The sequence below is a fragment of the Chinchilla lanigera genome, unplaced genomic scaffold, assembly GCF_000276665.1.
Source record: "Chinchilla lanigera isolate Chin_1 unplaced genomic scaffold, ChiLan1.0 scaffold00096, whole genome shotgun sequence".
Classification (NCBI taxonomy): Eukaryota; Metazoa; Chordata; class Mammalia; order Rodentia; family Chinchillidae; genus Chinchilla; species Chinchilla lanigera.
The window spans coordinates 6,926,514-6,935,895 of NW_004955497.1; the positions used below are offsets into that span (position 1 = coordinate 6,926,514).

Below are 9,382 nucleotides of genomic sequence, written 5' to 3' on the forward strand. Positions count from 1 at the left end.
GTTGCCCCAGGCCCACAGCTGTAGGGATGAACCTTGAATTGGACAGAGGTTTCTGACTCCAGCTCCCATGCTGTTTTTCTTTCCTAAGTGGGGAAAAGGGCAAGGAAACCTGGATTCCTGAGGGTTAGAGCAGTAGCTCCCTTGCTGTTTTGCCCAGCAGGAGACCCTCCAGGCATCACTGTGCCTCAGGAAATACCAGGCCAGCACGAGCTCAGGGGTGCCACAGGATGAGTGCCCTTGGGCACCCTTTTCCCCCCAAGAGTTGACTTTCATGACTACCAACCCCATTTGTGGATACCCTTGAGGTTTACTGTTTGTTTTGTTTTATTGAAATACTAGAGATCAAGCCAGGATCTGGTGCTAGCTAGGCAAGTGTTCTTGCACTGAGCAATCCCACCCCTTTTTCTATTTTTGTTATTTTGTTTTTAATTTTGAGACAGGGTCTCACAAAATTGCTAAGTTACCCAGGTTGAGTTTGAACTTGCGACCCTTCTGCCTCAGCCTCCCTGAGTGCTGGGATTGCAGGCGTGCACCGCCGCATGCAGCTTTGAGCCTTAGTGTTGGAGAAAAACCTCTGGGGCTTCCTTCCACAGGTGCCTGGGAGATGCAGGTGAGTTGATGCTCCATAAGGCGTTCAAGCAGAGAGGAGCTGGAGATGTCCCAAGAGACAACCGTGTGCATTGCTCTCCAGTACTGCCTCAGTGACACTGTGGCAGCAGCCTGGAGTCAGCCACAGGGGGAGGAGTGTCTACCGCACGGGCGTCACCCGGGCTTGCCCTCTCCAGCCCACACCAGAGCAGTCACCAGCAGTTTCTATCCGTGACTCAGAAGTAAACGAGTGGGACGGCACCCTGGTGACCCACTGGCTGAGGCCATGAAGCCATGACTTGGTTAACTATTCAAAGCCTCTCCGTGGAGCTGCGCCCACACTGCGTTTGGAAGGCAGCCTTCTTGGGATCTTCTTCCTCAGAGTGACAGGATACGCATTCCTCTCCCAAGTGAGGGACGCTTCGCAGATTGTCACAAGGCTCTTTGTCCACGGGGCTGGTATGGGCTTTTTGGCCACTCCGAGTCCCAAGACTCGAGGGTGAGACTGTCAGCTTCGGGAACGTCCTGGCCGCCGGTGCTCAGGGGCTGTCACCTGCTGGCACGGACCGGGTGGCTGAGCAGCTGACTCCACCCCAAAGAAATCCTGCTGCACCTTGCTGTGGTTTTTGTGTGCTCTCTTGAGCACACAGTGAAGTGCAATTCCCATTTTAACAGTATTCAGAGGTAGGACCTTTCAGGAGAGCGTAGGCCACTGGCTCTGCCTCCTGGGGATGGTGTTTCAAAACGCCGGGTGTGGCCTCCTTCGGTCCCTTGGCCCGTCTGCCTTCCCTGGGCAAAGGCCTACCACTTCCTGCCCTCCAGGGGACACTCAAAGCACCATCATCTCCAAATGACACTTGCCCAGCTGGCCACTGCCTTGACGTTGGACTTCGCAGCCTCAGGACTGTGAGCTACTACAGTTTGGTTCTTTATGAATCGCTCCGTGTGGCAGCCTGTCACGGCCACACACCGCAGACTGCCGGTCTCCAGCTCACACAGCTCTCCCCGGTCTCTGGCTCCTAGGCACCTGCCAAACCGCCTGCTCGTGGGTAAGATAGGTGAAGCTCAGAGGGAGGGAACAGGCTCCTCCTGGCTGGGTCTCTAAATATTCCCTCAGCTCCACTCCACACCTGCACCCTCTGAATGTCCTCCCGCTGCCCGCTTCCTGAGCAGCAGAGGAGCTTACACACAGCACCTCCCAGGGCAGCCACCAGCCTTTCTGGGAAAGGGTCAGGAACGCAAAGGGCCTGTCCCCGTCTGGGCACGCACCGACGCTGGAAGGGCATCTTACCTGTCACCCGTGGCGCAGGCTCAGGGAGGTTAGGTGATTTGTCCAAGCCCGCACAGGTCTCCTGTGGCAGGGCCAGCTTGCAAGCCTGGTCCATCCATCTCAAGCCTCTGTGTCACAGGCCGGGACTGCCCAGAGACCTGCTCCAGTGCTTAGGAGCTGACAGCCAGGGCTCCAGGCCAGAGCAGAAGGCCGCAATGCAGGGCAGAAGTGTGCTCGGTCTCTCTTCTCCTTTTTACCATTTGGCTCACCTGAAATGATACCGCCCTTCTCCTTTGCCTCACTGCCCACGTTGTTGCCCATCTTCCTGCTGTGTGCTGGGTGGGGGTGGAAGGCGGAGATGCTGTGAGACCCCAGTCAGGAGACTGGGCCTGGTCCTGGCTGTGCCCAGACCTGGGGGAGTTGCTGCACGTCGCTGGACCCCGATTTCCTCCTTTGTAAATACTCTTTTCCCCAAATATCTCCCACCAGGATTCCCCCGACCCAGCCCCATAGGCTGCCCAGAGCCTGGAGAGTGTGATGCAAGAGGTGCGGCCCCAGATCCTCACAGCACCGGCCGGAGTTTCAGCGTCGGAAGGTGATGTAGGGAAAGAAACCCCCAGCCTGCTAGATGTCCTGTACAAGTTCACGTTCTCTGAGATCGAAGAATGAATTTTAGGACCAATGGAGGTTAAGAGCAGAATATATTTATTGGAGGAAAGAAAGCTTCTGTCCAACTGAGGGACAGAAGGGGGCCCGAGTGGGATGCCAAGGACCCTGCCTTTCCTAGGAATTTTACAGAGCAAAACCACAAGGTGAGGCGGGCCCAAGGTGGGGAAAAATGGGAAATCACAGGGCGGGCATGAGGTGAGCCACAACTGTGGTCAATCAGTGAGATTACAGGTATAATTGCTCAGGTAAAATTGATTAAATTGGGATCGAATGGGGAAGCGAGTCACCTAGCAAGCGGGCATGAATACAGAACAGGGGCCTTTCCTGCAGGGAGTTGGGTTAGTGCCTCTTCCTGGCTTTCTCAAGGTGATAGAGACCTATTTAGACTATCAATCCCTGATACTTATCCTTAGGGAGTATGTGGGTGCATCTGTTTTACCTTTTGTCTTGAGGTCTGGCTCACAGCAGAGGTGACTATCTCTCCCATAGATGTAAGGTACCTCCTCTTCTACACTGGCTCCTCGACGGTTTAGCCCTGTCTGAGTGCCTATAATATTTTTATCTGACTCAGCTGCCTATAACATTCCAGCTGGAGTTTCAGAGTCAGATGGGACCTCAGAGGCCACCTAGTTTAACTTCTCTGCAGCACCGGAGCTCTTCCTGATGCCCCACTGACCTCTCCAAGGAACCCTTTGGAGAGGCTGGCCACCTGGAATTGTTAGGAAGTGTTGTTAGCCCGTTTCTCTCTGATTCCCAACATCAGTGGCTGCCAGATCAGCATCACCCCTCTGTGGTGCAGAAAATGCCAGCTCTCTTCTCTGCAACAGCCTTGCCTACTCACAAGGACAACAGTGCGTGACCCAAGTCATCCCAGAGCGAACGTGCACCGTTTCGCGATCTTGCCTAAGGATGAGACTTCCAGAACTCCCCTTGGACACCATCCAGACTTCCACATCCGCCTTTAAGAACATCCACAAGATCTGGATGTGACATCGAGAACAAAGGGCTGTGGGGACACTCCCTTCCTTCATGTAGCCACGGTGTCCCGCTGGCGCAGACCCACCGACTACTTCATGGCAGTCACGTTACACACTGGTGCACTCTGAGTTGTGGCAGTCTAGGATTTCTGACCCTTGCTGTATTTTGTCTTTATGTAATTCATTACTTGAACCTACGTGAGACACTTTACCTTTTAAGAGTTCAATCTTTCAGTTTCAGTTTATTAAGATTTTTTTTTCAGTCCTGACATTGGTGACCTAACCCTTTAATGCTTTCTCTTAGCTTTGTGCCATTTTGCAGTAAAAATTTGCATAAGACAACTCCAGGGCCACAACTATGGCCCAGGGTGTCCTATAGGTCTGTTTATCAGTTGAGGCAGAGCATTGGAAATTAGTTACTCCTCAACCATGCCTTGATAGCTCTGCATGTAATAACATCCATTCCACGTCCCAGAAATCTATTTTTTAAAATTCACACTGACCGGAGAGATGGGCTGTCGGGCCACTTCCTCCCCAGCTCAGACAGGCCAGGAGTGCCTTTCCTGCTAACACATTTGCCCTGTGCTCCATGCCCACCTAGTCAGGTTTTGGAGATGTACATAATTACTGGTCCCAAAGTTTCCAGAATCTTCTATTATGCTGGTGTTTCTATACCACTCACCCTCTTCTTAGGATGACATGGGTGAGTGACATAGTGGGTGAATGCATGGGAAAAGATGCAACCTCCAGTGTCATAAGGAAGGTGCCTTACAAAGGTTGAGCTTCTACAAAGGAAGTGGCTGGGGGAGTTTTCTGTTTCAGCGTTACCTACATTCTTTTCATCTTTATTCCTCCTACATTTATCTCAGCCACCAGTGCCCTGGCTAACCTAATTTTGAAATTCCTCTCTGTGCCTATAGACCTTATAATGACAACATGTTTTTCTAAAAGGGCAAGTGATGTGAATCTGGTGGGAAATGGTTAAATCAAATGTCCTGAGCAAAAGTACTCATAAAGTCCTTTCCCAACTGCACACCATGGAACCAGACACAGGCACTCGGGAACAGGAAGGAAAGTTAACCCCTGGTGGGAATGTGGTTGGGGAGGGTGGAGCACCCCTCCCCCAGTCTATAAACTCCACCCTGGTGGGAGGGCTGGGGGGCTAGCAGGCCACTAGTATATATTTAGCAAGTTACTTTACCTTCATTTGTATATCAGTAAAGTGGAATGATAACAATAACTTTGTAACACTGTTCGTTGCAAGGATTAAATAAAAAATTTCATTTAAGGGGCTGGGGATTTAGCTCAGCGGCACAGTGCCTGCCTGGGAAGTGCGAGGTCGTGAGTTCGATTCCTGGTATCGGAAAACAAACAAACAAACAAAAAATTAATTTAAGTTTCTATGAGTAAATCCTTTTACATTCTCCCTTGGTATGAGTTATGTATGGCAGAGATATGTTTCTCTGTGAACATACTGTGAATATGTCTTTCCACTTGACTTTACTTTTGAGATCTGACATATGTAGTTCAGGCTCACTATGAAAAAGTGATAAAATATGCAGAAGTCAACCAAAACCACCCTAATAACCAAAGGGAACCACCCCAGTCCTTACTTTCAAGTTTTTAGGGATGCAGTTTTAAGTGTGACTTCCAGGTCATATTGTAATTCTATTTTCAAGTCTTTGAAGAACAACGATACTGTTTCCCCTAGTGATTGTACAATTTTAGATTCTCACCAGTAATGCACAAGGTTTCCGTGTACTGACATCATCCCCAACACTTACGTTATTTTTTTAAATAGTAGCTACCCTGACGGGTGAAAAGTGGCATTTTGTTTTTATTTGCCTTTCTGTAATGCATGTCTTTTCATTTGCTTAATAATGATCTGTATGCCCTTCCCAGAGATGTGTCTATTCAGGTTCTTTGCCCATTTTTCCTACTGGGTCTTTGTTATAATTGCTGTAATAACTATAAGATTTCTAATGAATTCTATTATTAATCTCTTATCAGAATAGGACTTGCAAATGTATTTTCTTCCATTCTGAGTTGCTATTTTACACTCTTGCTTGCGTAGTAATTCAGTTTTCATTTAGAGGATGTCCAACTTTTTTTTTTTTTTTTCTGTTATCTATGCTTTGGTTACAGCTAAGAAATCATTGCCATGAAATTTTACCTTGCTTTCATCTAAGAATTTTGCAGTTTTAGCTATAAACTTTCAGATTTTTGACCCAATTTGAGGTACGTTTTTATATGGTATAAGGTAATTGTCCAGCTTCATTCTTTTGTATATAGATGTCCAGTTTTCCCAGCATCATTTACTGAAAAGACTTGCCACTGAATGGTCATAGCACCCTGTTGACAATCAATGGACTGTATACACATAAGGGTTTATTTTCATACTGTCTGTTCTACTCCAATAGACTGTATCTGTTTCAGTGTATCACACTGTTTTGATTATTGTAGTTTTGAAATCAAGAAATATGAGATATTCAATTTTGTCCCCCCCACCCCTTTTTCAAGATATTTATGGCTAATGTGGGTCTCTTTTGATTCTATATTTAATTAGTTACTTTTCTTTCATTGCTAGGACAAAATACCCATACTCAACACCCACAGTTAAAGAGGGAAAGGTTTATGGAGCTCACAGTTTGTAGAGGTTTCAGTCCATAATCAGCTGGTTTCAAAGCAGGTTGGCAGATGGCAGAGGGGCAAGAGTTCATGGAGGTAGAAGACAGCAGAAGCAACAGGAGCTAAAAAGGGGGAGAGCAAGTCTCTTTTCCTCCCTTATAGTGTACGCAGGCTACCTGCCCTAGGGCGGGTGTAGCCCTCACACCATCTCCATGCCCTCGTCTTGCACAGGCACAGGATGTTTACAAAGTGAGGACCCTGGCCCCTGCTGAGTCATTTAGTTAAACTTCTAAACTTTTTTTTTGGTACTGGGAATTGAACTCAGGGCTTCATGCTTGCCAGTTAGGCACTGTGCTGAGCTCCATCGCAGGCCCTAAACTTCTCAAGTTGACACAACAAGAATCAACCATTACAACATCCTAGAGCGTAAAAAGCCGCCCCAGGGCATGTCCTCTACACCTTAGGACGTAGAACTACTGAGTCACATATTAAGCTTCTAAACTTCTCAAGCTGACACAACGTATCAACCATTACACATATGAATTTTAGAATGCTTTTTGATTTTTGTAAAAAATATAATTGGGGTTCTGGTACAGATTACATTGAATCTGTATATTGGTTTTGGTAGTTTTAAGATCTTAATATTGTCTTCCATTCTTTGACCAGGGACATCTTTTCACTTATTTATGTCTTTTTTAACTGCTTGTGGCAATTTTTTTATAGCTCTCAGTGCACAAGTCTTTCACACCCTCGGTCAACTTTATTCCTCAATACTTTTATATTTTTGTTTTGTTTTGTTTACACTGCTGGGGATCAAGCTAAAAGGCCTTGCCCACACTCACGAGTACTCTCCACCGCTGAGCCATCCCCCTGCCCCCTAAGTATTTTATTCTTAATGCCGCTGCAAATGAAATTATTTTCTTAATTTCTCTTTTTGGATTATTCATTGTTAGTGTTGGAAACGTTGATTCTTGTGTGTTGATTTTGGACCATGCAATTTTGCTGAATTCTACAATACTATTTCATTGATTTTTAGAGCTTATTCTTATAAACTGAAAATGGGGGTCTCATAGACTACTCTAAATCATACATTTTTGTCCTTTGCCCTACATATCCCAATCACCCAATAGTCCAAAGATTTCCCAGCCCATAATTAAAAAGGCAGTGTTAGGGGGCCAAGGGGCCAAGTTCCAGCGTGTTTTTTCTGCCACCATTACTGGCCTCTTCACAGGCCCTTCCATAGGGATTTGCTTTCTTTTAGGTCTACAGACTGGGTTCCACTTTTATCTCTGCCCACTACCAGTCTTATGTCTGTGCAGAATGCTTAACTTTATTGAATTTGAGCTTCTACGTTGTCGTATAAGAACATCTATATGTCCCCTAAGGTCTCTTGCAACGCTGACTACCCTATGCTAGATTATTTACCTGAGTTCAATTTTCATCAGAGTACATGTTGACTGAGGTATGGTTAATCATTTGCTAAATAGTTCAGTTTTTATTCCAGAGAAACACCTATGGTACAGAGTGTGTACAAAATAGGTTTGCATTGTATGAATTATTTTCCCATTTGAAACCCAGAATCTCACTCAAATGGCTTTCCAACCCATATTGTACTGAAGTATCCTGTTTGTTCCATTAACTATTCACAGAGTCAACTGGGGAACCGTTGTTATTAATTTCAATGGAAAGCTAAAATGTGGTTCATTTTCTATAATTGCAGGCCCACAGTCTAAAGAGCCAGCGAAAGCTTTTAATCTGAGACTTTTTTAGAGGAGTATGATCAGAATTACATTGAACATCTTTTGAAGGTGCATAATTATCAAAACCTCAATGACACTGACATTCAACGAGCTATATACCATGGAAGCTAAACTCACATGCAGGGAACAGGCAAATTGCAGTCTTAGTTACTCAAGGATGGAGAAATGGGCACGGAGAAGCTCGACACTGTTTGTACACCTTGCTTTTCTATTATATTACAGCCACGTGGCTCTTCAGGGATACCCGGGGAGGCAGATATGCCCACTCCCTCTTCTGTGTAAGCGTTCGGTGGCCGGTGATCCCACCCAACACTTGTACTGAGAACCAATCCTACAAACACTGGGAAGCCTTATGGTCCCTCCATCTGACCATCAGAGGGCACTAGAATGTGATACAGCTGACCAAGGTACTGACCGCTGTCATTCCACTGTCTTCTGGGGTCTGATGCTCAGCTGCTCTGGTCCGCAGGGGAAAACTAATCCATATCCTATTTACTGTCTTCTTCCAGAATACTAGTGTCACTGTGTGTCCAGAGCCGTTCTCCACTGGTCACAGTTCTGTTAGACAGGGAAACTTCTATTTTCCCAAAGGAGCAGGGACAGCTTCAGAGGATGCCTGTGAGTGACAGTGACCCAGAGCAGTGACAGTGAGCCACCCCACCCTAGCGAACACCTCACACCATTGTCACTGCGACTCTGGCAGGAGGCTGGAGAGTGTGAGGAATCCCATGCGGGAAAGAGCACATCTACTTTCGTTCAAAACCGAGGAGTGCGCTGCAGACGCTCATGGCAAGGAGACTCCACAGATAGAGAAGGCAGCACACAGAACAGGCGTGAGCAGCTGTCTTGTTCGGCCACTGGCACTTTGATGGGTTGAGGCTGGCAGCCTCATTCACTGTGAATGTCAAAGCCACACATTCCGAGGGGGGTGAGACTAGCCATCCCCAGAGAGGGTGATCCTCAAAGAGGGTGGTCAGGGAACCCTCGTATCTGCATTTGCTTTCCGCATGTTGTACTATACTGTCGTTCACATGCGCCTGGGTTTCAGGATCTCATTATTTTATGTTAATTAAAGTAAACCTTGAAGAGACAGGGAAGTGGCTTAAAAGGATCGCTGTAAAGAAACTGCACATGGCTGGTGTTCATAATGGAAGTGCAGTGAATACAGAAAACACAGTGGAAACGCTGCATATTCTTGCCCGAGGAACATTCCTGTGCCAGCCACATGCCGGGGACTGTGATGAGCTCTTAGCAGTGGATAGTCATAGGCCACCCAGCATTTAGTTTGGAAAAACTGCAAGCCTGCCTTTGTAAGGAAAAGACTGTTTGCACAATGAATGACATCATGAGTGTTTCTGTTCAGAGGAAATGCATGTTATTAGGAAAGCATTTTGAAAATGGGATGTTTGGAAATTTTTTATTCTTGTGGCATTTTTGTTGTCAAAAAGATTAGATTTGCAGTTGTAACCGATTAAAAACTCCTACAAATG

The 9,382-nt window shown here is 46.6% G+C and overlaps 1 long non-coding RNA gene across 2 annotated transcripts; it reads left to right on the forward strand.

Annotated features, from left to right (window-relative positions):
- The first annotated feature begins 600 nt into the window (after positions 1-600).
- On the forward strand, positions 601-4,728 carry LOC102003669. Of its 2 annotated transcripts, none has more exons than XR_264207.1 (3): positions 601-1,637; positions 2,348-2,453; positions 3,099-4,728. It is a non-coding gene; the product is annotated as an uncharacterized LOC102003669 (long non-coding RNA). The 2 variants fall into 2 exon arrangements; XR_264208.1 differs by having other exon boundaries at positions 3,117-4,728.
- Positions 4,729-9,382: the final 4,654 nt, after the last annotated feature.